The sequence below is a fragment of the Gymnoscopelus braueri genome (assembly GCF_963280865.1).
Source record: "Gymnoscopelus braueri genome assembly, chromosome: 24".
Lineage (NCBI taxonomy): Eukaryota > Metazoa > Chordata > Actinopteri > Myctophiformes > Myctophidae > Gymnoscopelus > Gymnoscopelus braueri.
Window position 1 is genome coordinate 6630708 of NC_137626.1, and position 9675 is coordinate 6640382.

Consider the following 9675-nt stretch of genomic DNA (forward strand, 5'->3'; position numbering starts at 1 on the left):
CAATAGAATTGTTAGCTTAGCACTGTAAGCTAGTGACGCTAATGGTAGCTCTCAAGTCGGATAGCTTTAGCTTCTAAACCCCCTCTGGTACGCTAATCAAACTTTTAACGGTAGCCTAGCTACATAACCTGTGGTTAGCTTCTAGCCCCTGCCTCCTAGCTCCTTATTCTTAGCTCAGTCAATAGAATTGTTAGCACGCAGCGTTTAACAAGCTACAGTCTCTGTTCTCCACGGTTTTCGCAAACTGTGGGGCTTCGTTCATAGCAACCTGAGTGAGTCTTTTTCCCGGAAGGTTCCTCAGTAGGCCCGTACGGTATTCAATGCCTCGGTCCTCGCGCCATGCTAGGCCGCCGGCTCCGTGTATCCCCTTTCGCCTCCGTGGATTCGACCTTCTCTTTTGTGCTGTGACTTTTGGAGACTTTTTGTCCCACACCGACTCTTTTCGGCGCTGATTTCCACTCTAACATTAGTTCATTACGCCAGTGTTAGTGCTGTTAACCTATTTTAACCTGTCCCATAACCAGGTCTAATAGATACTTTATTTCGTTACAACTCACTTCTCATCTTAAAGAGACAGTGCGTCTTTCCTCCTAAGGCTATAGGAGCTTTTTATGCTATGTTATCTCACTAGATAACACACATTAAATCCAGCCTCTCATGGTTTTCACCATCAGACTATTGGCAGGATCATACAATTATGTGATCCACTTACAGGACTGACCTAATACCTTTCTAGAATCACATAGGCTCCAAGGGTTCATAATTGTTTAATTACTCTGTAACACTCAATTACTATGTAATTTTACTTTAATTACTGCGTAACACTTAAACTCGAAAGATGATCTAGTAGTTTAATGACTTGGTAATTTCTTTAATTACTGCGTAACACTTAAACTCGAAAGAAATCTAGTAGTTTAATGACTTGGTAATTTGACTTTAATTACTGCGTAATTTAACGCTTAAACCCTAAAGAAATCCCCTCCGGGGATTACAGTAGTTTTATTACTGTTCACTTTTATAGCCAACCTAGTTTTCTGCTTTGTGCAGAGTTAAACAACGGTTACTAAGCCCAAATGAAAGGGTAGAGAGAGAGAGTGAGTCTAAGGCATTACTCAAACCAAATGTCTTTTAAGGTGGTTTATTTTACTAATCACACATACAATACATTTAGGTAAATAGTTAGGTAATAAAACCTGGTAAGAGAAAACAAGCACAGAACATTCACAGTATTAAGATATGACTTCATCCCATTATGAACACATCAAACATACAATCATTTACAATGCTTTACTTACTATTGACTTTCCACTCTCTTCCAGATGATCAATGGGTCACTCAAGAACCCATATTCGAGGGACAACCCATGGCCAGTTACTTATCGAATCTGAAGTTTGTTCCTAGACAGGCTCCTTTATAAACTTCTCACACAGTGCCCTCCTTCAGGGAGGTTCAAGCAACCGGAAGTTCTGTTTACCCACAAAGCCTTGCGATTGCCTGCCGCTTCCTGTCACACTCTCTTCAGAGCTCCCCCGCTCGGAGTTGCTATCTCTTTTGTTTAGAAACCCACCACCTGATAGCGAGACCTGTTCCCTATCTTCCACACAAAGGCCTATTGTCTCTGGTATGCAAGAAGTCTTTGAAGCTCAGGAGCACAGTAGGGAGCCTGCCTCTGCCCACTCTGTACCACTAGGCTCAACTCAAACAGTACATGTTTGCTAACTCCTGCAGGACAATAAAAGCACATTGCTGTTGCACCAATAATAATACACAGTTATCTTTCATAATCATGGATTATTCCACAATGTTGGATCCATGTTAATGTGTATTTTCAGACAAATAAATAACCATCCATACTTAGGAATACTTCACCTTTGGCTCTGAAGTCTAAATAAGAATAGCTGTTTAATCAATGCCAAAATATTAGGAAAACATTTATAAAAATGACAAAAGGAAAAAAAATAGATTATTTAAAGGTTGAAAAAAATGCATGGTTTCCTCTGTTGTTCTGACTTTTTTGCCCTTCACAGGTGTGAAGGGAAAAAATGAAGGCTCTGTTCCATTTAGTGTAGCACATGCAGTGGTTCTAGTGAAGGCTCGGTTCCATTTAGTGTAGCACATGCAGTGGTTCTAGTGAAGGCTCTGTTCCATTTAGTGTAGCACATGCAGTGGTTCTAATGAAGGCTCTGTTCCATTTAGTGTAGCACATGCAGTGGTTCTAGTGAAGGCTCTGTTCCATTTAGTGTAGCACAGTGATTCTAATGAAGGCTCTGTTCAGTGCAGCACAAATGATTGTGACTCTCTATTAACAAATCTATTGGAACAGTTTGTGTCGATTCATTGATATATAAGACATTACTTTTATTAAATGAAAACCTAAAATGTGTCTGGGACTCTTGGAAGTGTGCCTCTGTGATCCTTTGGACTCACCACCGTATTTTATAAATAGTGTGAACTGTGTGAAAAAGAAGAACCCATTAAAACTGTCTGTGTAACCACTTTAACCATTATTCTATACTTTGGCTATTCAAAAATAGTAGATATACAAGATTTCAGTTACATGTTCGCTTTAAAAATATAAATATTCAAAGATTTGCAAAAAGAAAAACATAATTGAAAAATAAAATAGCTGATATACATGCCGCGCTATGAGCTTGTATAGCTGCTATTTTTTGAAGGGCCAAAGTATAAGATAATGGTTAAAATGGGTTAAATGAAAAAAAGAACTCCACATGGACTCGTGGCGTGGAGGCTTGCGTGCCTCTGTGACGCGCGATCCCTGACCTCCAGGGGTCACAGAGGTCAGACCAAATAGTCCAAATCCACGACACTTGCACTGTTCTGGGACCCAACCCATCTGGTACCAATGTACTGCCCCCTGGTGGATGATGTGTGCTGCTGGCCCAGCCCCACGTTAGTAGCAACACACACACAACTCGCCCTATATATTGAAAATAGCAAATCTACAAGCTTGTAGATATGCTGTTTTCAAAAGCCTTTGACACATGTCAGATGGTTATGCTGCCCACTAGTGCTTTTACTTACTTTTGTACTACCCGAATTCATTGTAGTATTGATACTTTGTAAAACATTTGACTTCTTTTATCCACCACTGATATTTATTTACTGCAGCTATCCACCACTGATATTTATTTACTGCAGCAAATCTTTCTGTAAAATTATCAGCTGACAACTTATATTTTTCTCTATAACCCCTCCGCTTTATTGTCTGGAAACCAGGGGGAATAAACCCCCCCGCCCTCCCCGCTCTCGCATGGTCGGGACAATCTTCAGTACCTTGCTTTATGGGACTTAGCTGGATTTGAACTTAGTACGGCAAGCGGTAGCAACTCGGGTGTACTAGGCTTGGTGACTCTGACTTAGGTTCAACCAGGGTTCGAACCCGCGGCCCTTAGTACGGCAGGCGGTAGCAACTCGGGTGTACTAGGCTTGAATGACTCTGACTTAGTCCGCTTCACTATGGTACCGGCTAATCCTCACTGTTCTTTGTGTTGGCTTTGACTAGTGCTTCTGTGAAGGAAAGGAAGGTTCAGTGTAAAGACTGAGTGGACTTTGAAACGATCAGATTGTCTCCACTAACACATTGCAGCACAAATCAACGCTCGGCCAATCACATACACCGGGAATATGTAATATATATCAATATGGCTCTGCTTGCTTGTAGCATACTGTAGGCCAGTGGTTCTCAAACTTTGTCATGTCAAGGACCCCCAAATTGACCCTTATTACCCCGCGGACCCCCATTTGAAAAGATATGCCAAGGGGACCCCCATAACAGAAGATTTTTATGGCTCTAGCAGTATTCTCAACCATTTAAATTTCAAGGACCCCCAGTTTGACAGGCATTACAGACCCCCATCTCTGGGACCCCAATTTATATTGTAAAAATATATGTTAATTGAATTCTGAGAGCTTACAAATGGATCCATTTGTACGCTCTCTGAGTTACAGACCCATAAGGGTCCATTTGGTTCCTAACTACCATTTAGCTGGGTACCCCCCTGGAACTCCCTCAAGGACCACTGCTGTACTGCTGTAGGCTACCATATAAAGTAACATACTGTAGCGTCACCTGGTCGGGACAACTTCCTCCACTGAGTGTGCAAGCTTATCTACTGGCGCAGGGGGTTGTTAGCCGGACTGATGAGCCGAGGGTCAGGGCCCGGGGTTCGACTCCGGCTCTTTTATGCCGTCACATCATTCATAGTATTTATTCTGTGAGATGTTTAAAACATTACTATTCCAAAAACATTACTATTCCATTTTGTCAACGATGCTTGTAGCCGATAATGCAACATTAACCTGATCAAACTAAGCACAGTCATTGTCATTGCAGAACGAGAGCTTTTACTGACTGACTTAATGTTCGTGCATGCTTGTCACATTTGCCTCTGTAGGCTACTTGGTTGGAGATCTACAAGGGCGAGCTTGTAGATCGGCTATTTTCGCTGAGGTTCTATCATAGATTTGGCGCAATTTGCGGACCCCCTGTAGTACTATGAGGACCCCCTAGGGGACCCCGGCTCTAGGGTGACATAATGCTATGGTTTAAAACATTATCCAATTCGTTATTCAAGACATAATGCTAATAGAATTGGATAATGTTTTAAACCATAGCATTATGCTATGGAATTGGATAATGTTTTAAACCATAGCATTATGCTATGGTTTAAAACATTATCCAATTTGTTATGCTTTCTCGTATTACATCATATCAGATGGCAATTCATTCACGTCTCTCTTGTTCTACAGGTAGGTAGCCTCCATTATAATAATATAATGTGAACTCTTGTTTCCTCTAACTAATAAATAGCCTAATAAATAGCCTACATGTCATTGTTATCCAAGTTACTTGCATTTAATCATCGGTGGAAAAAGTATGAATACAGAAATACTCTGTGACAAGTAAATGTCCGGAATTCCAAAATGTACTCATTATGCAGAAATCCTTTCAAAATAGCAGATCTACAAGCTCATGATGTTAATGTATGTTCTGTAATAATAATACAAATCTACAAGGTAACTCAAGTTTTCAAATAATTGTAGTGGAGTAAAAGTAATATTTGCCTCTGAGTAATGAAATACTCCAATAAAGTATTGAACATACCTAAAAATGGTACTGAGTAAATGTACTTTTTTGACGTGTATGCAAATGAGCCATGCGGTCTTCTGAGAACGTAAACAAGCACGCGCTAGCCATCACCACGGTCGTCTGTTAGACCTGCTGTTTGCACTTCTCACTTTTTGCTCCATACATCCACATAAACGTTCAGATTTCAAATAGAAAGTGTTTACCCCATAGCCACGGATGTTACAATTATGTACGGGCCCTCAAAAGTACCCGTATCTTCCGTATTCTTCAATAAAAAGCATTTTAATCCGATTGGTGGCCATTTTGTCATAGAATTATAACGTATTAGAGTGCAATACAGTTGAAAGCATATGGAGAAAGTACTTCTGAGGAACGTACATAATTGTAACATCCGTGGCCATGGGTAAGCACTTTATATTTGAAATATCAACGTTTATGGACCAAAGGGAGAAAGCTTAAATACCAGGTTGAAGTGCATCCATGACGGTCACGTTTCAGGCTATAAACTCGTGCATGATTACCCACAATAAATAAAGTCATCCATGACGGTCACGTTTAATAAACTCGTGCATGATTACCCACAACAAATAAAATACTGGAGCATAGCTTGGGTCTGCACGTTTTATTATACTTTGCAATGGCAGGGGTGATGTTTCAACCAGTGTTTTACTCAGACTATAACGCCAGTCCATCAACATAGACTATAACGCCAGTCCATCAACATAATTAAAGGTATTGGCTGTAGTATGATCAGTCGAAATGAGGCCCACAGTCCGTATTTTTGGCAGATCCAGTGCACAGTGCAGTTAGCTTGTAGATTGGCTCTTCTTTCAGCAAAAAAAAAGAGAAAATAATCGGAGCTAAATGTGTTTTTCTAAATCTCATAACATGGGAGTGGATGGACTGACAGTTTAGGATGACGTATTATTTTCTTAATTGACAGTGTGAAGTGATAATAACAATACTATGAATTATACTGAATGGCTTTTCTCTTTCACTGCTGCACACTTGACACTCCCCTAAACAACATGGAGGTGTGCGTAAGTTGTCACTCCCTTCATGGTCCAAACACGAGGCAGTAGTTTTCTGGTACTGATGGTTTTGTTCAAGCACTTGTCTCTCAAATAATAAAACTCGCTGGCTGCATAATGACACAGAGGGAATGAAGTCCAGGAGGCCCAAAGATTAAAAGAAATACAACTTAAGTCAGCACCATGCTGCTTACAAACATTTACGTCTGCTCCCATGGGAGCGCATCACACTCTGAGAGCTGCTAGTGACTTCTCTACCGGTACGCACCATATAAGGAAGCGGCCGGAAGCCGTCAGACCAGCACTTCCGGACTGCTCGTCAAAATAAGACAAAATAATAAGCTATAGCTGCAGTTACATAAGTAAAAGTATCAATTTACTCAATTCAGAGAGTACAAATGTACCAAAGTAGGTAGGCCTACTCATTATATTCACATGTATAACAAATATTTTTATTTTGCCGAAATGTATATAGGGCTGAAGTGATTCATGTATATTTTGCAATAACTAAAGTTTTCAATAATTGCAGTGGAGTAAAAGTATGATGTTTGCCTCTGAGATGTAGTGGAGTGGAAGTAAAAATATTGTGTACTTAGTTACTTTCCACCACTGATCACAAGGTGTTGATACAGACGGGGATAAGTGATATTCCTTTGGTACATCATTATGGACACCCTATTAGGCAGAGGTAAGTACATACTCCACCACTGGGTGTGATACAAACTGTAGTTTATCACTCTATAACATCAGCAGTGACTTTAGGAGGGGGCAACAGCTTGCACTGTCCTACACTATACAGCACACACATTGCAGGACGTTAAAGACATACACTATACAGCACACACATTGCAGGACGTTAAAGACAGAAACATCTTTACTTGAGTTTTCCATACTTTTATCTTAGATACAAATATTGAACTTTTACTCCACTACATTTATTAGAAAAAATTTGTTACCTTGTAGATTTAGATTATTAACCACTTCAGCCCTAAATAAACTTTGGCTATTTGAAAATAGCAGATCTACAAGCTCAACGCGTCACATGTAGATCTGCTTTGGTCTGATGCCAATACTTTGAATTCCGGACTTTTACCAGAGTGTTCCGGACTTTTACTTGTACCACCAGAGTGTTTCTACTTAAGTAAGAAAGTCAAGAATGTACTTTTAGAAAACACTACACTGGTATGGAACTCCTGGTTTACAGTGTCCTATACTACATACGTTTAGTTGTCGTAATGTCTATATTACTGTTGTCCCTTTAGCTATTATAGTCTCTCTCTCCTAGCTCCGCCACCCCTTCCACTCTAGCTCCGCCTCCCTAACTCTGCCCCTTCCTCCATAGCTCCACCTTCCCCTCTAGCTCCACCCCTCCCTCAATCTTTCTGTAATATTTCAGCTGCCCGTTTATATTTTTTCTATAACCCCCTCCGCCTTATTGTGTGGAAACCACAGGCCCACCCCGCTCTCGCATGGATGAGATGATGTTCGGTACCCGACACTGGCGCGACTGATTATGGCAATGCCAGTCCTTGTGGCGCGACTGATTTCAACTAGTCCTGGCAATGCCAGTCCTTGTGGCTTGAATGTAGTCCGCTAGGCCATCAGTCCCAGCTGAAATTCACTGCTTTCTGTGTTGCTTTTAAGGGTTTCTGGGTGTGTGAGTTCAAACCTCACTCACTCCTTACCCTGAACCTTTCCTTGTAAAAGGAAAGATTCATGGTAAAGAGTGAGTGGGGTTTGCCTCTGGATTATGTAGGCAGTGTCTTACACGTTGAGCTATCGACTACCTGCTTGTGCCGTGGTCTTCATTGACGGACAACGATAAAAAAAACAGCATATCTTGTCTATGGTTTGTATAGTGCTGTTGCTTGTCTAGATGTTTATGAAACAAGCCTCTGTTTTTTTTCCTGATTTGATTCTCTTGCTACTACACTATATTACTCTATAATTACTAGTATACTACACAATACATTACTACTACACTACTACTACTGCACTATATTAGTATACTACAACTACATTAATACATTACTAGGTTAATACTACTACACTATATTACTACTACTATACACTATATTACTAGAATATACTACTACACTCCACCCACTCCCTAGCTCCACCCCTGTCTCTAGCTCCACCCATCTAGCCCTGCCCCTTCCTCACAAGCCCCTCCCCTTCCTCTCTAGCTCCACCCCTTCCTCTCTAGCTCCACCCCTTCCTCAATCTTTCTGTAATATTTCAGCTGCCCATTTATATTTTTTCTATAACCCCCTCCGCTTTATTGTTTGGAAACCACAGGGGAATAATCCCCCGGGCTCACCCCACTCACGCATGGATGAGATGATCTTCGGTACCCGACACTGGCGCGACTTATTTCGACTAGTCCTGGCAATGCCAGTCCTTGTGACTTGAAGTTAGTCCGCTAGGCCATCAGTACCGGCTGAAATTCACTGCTTTCTGTGTTGCTTTTAAGGGTGTGTGAGTTCAAACCTCAATCACTCCTTACCCTGAACCTTTCCTTTTCCTTGTTAAGGAAAGATTCATGGTAAAGAGTGAGCAAGATTGTTTTACACACTGCCTCTGGATTAAAAAACACACTGCGCTATCGACTACCTGTCTGCAACGTGGTCTTCAGTCCTCTTTGACGAACAACACTACAACGTGGTCTTCAGTCCTCTTTGACGAACAACACTACAAAAAAAAATATCTTAACAGCATTATATTTTGTAGTGCTGTTGCTTGTCTAGAATGGAAACAAGCCTCTGTTTGAATGTTTATGAACTACAATGGAAACAAGCCTCTGTTTTCTTTTCTGTCATTATCCATTTGGCCTTTAACTTGAGGCAAGGCACAGTGGCTCATGGGGCTGAGAGCCTGACTCAAAACCAGTAAGTTACAGGTTTGATTTTCGCCGCTGACAAAGATTTTTTTCTCTAAAAAGTTTTAAATATAAAGCTTTCTTATCGGGGCCCCTGGCACTACATCTTTATACATATAGCCCAAATACATATCAATTGGTGGGTCGTTGACATGAACATTATTGAGAGCCACTGTGTTGGTAGAGAGGGAAGCCATGGCCTTAGCTCAATGGGTAAAGTGACTGCCTGACAAGCGCGCAAAGGTTCCAAGTTCAAATCCCAGCTCTGACAATGTATCATTTTTTGGCCATGAGGTTTCCACACGACTTAAAAGCCTACCTTTTCTTCCATCTGTATTTGTCTGGGCTGACTGATGCGTCTCCAAACAACAACTATACACCCAATTCCATGTAATGACCCAAAAAAACCACTAGACACCAGACTATTACCAAATCTCCCATAATTATGATGTGCTTTGTATAGTGAATCCTATTTACATCAACAGACACTGACTGGTGTTTAGTGGTATTATTTTACCAAAAGTTAAAGTACTAAAATAGCAGATTTACAAGCTTCCCCATGTGTCTTATGAGTGTAATGGTTCAGTTTTATGTCCGTTTACATTTGTAATGTGATGGAGACAAACAGACATTCACTGCACATTGGTACATTTAGT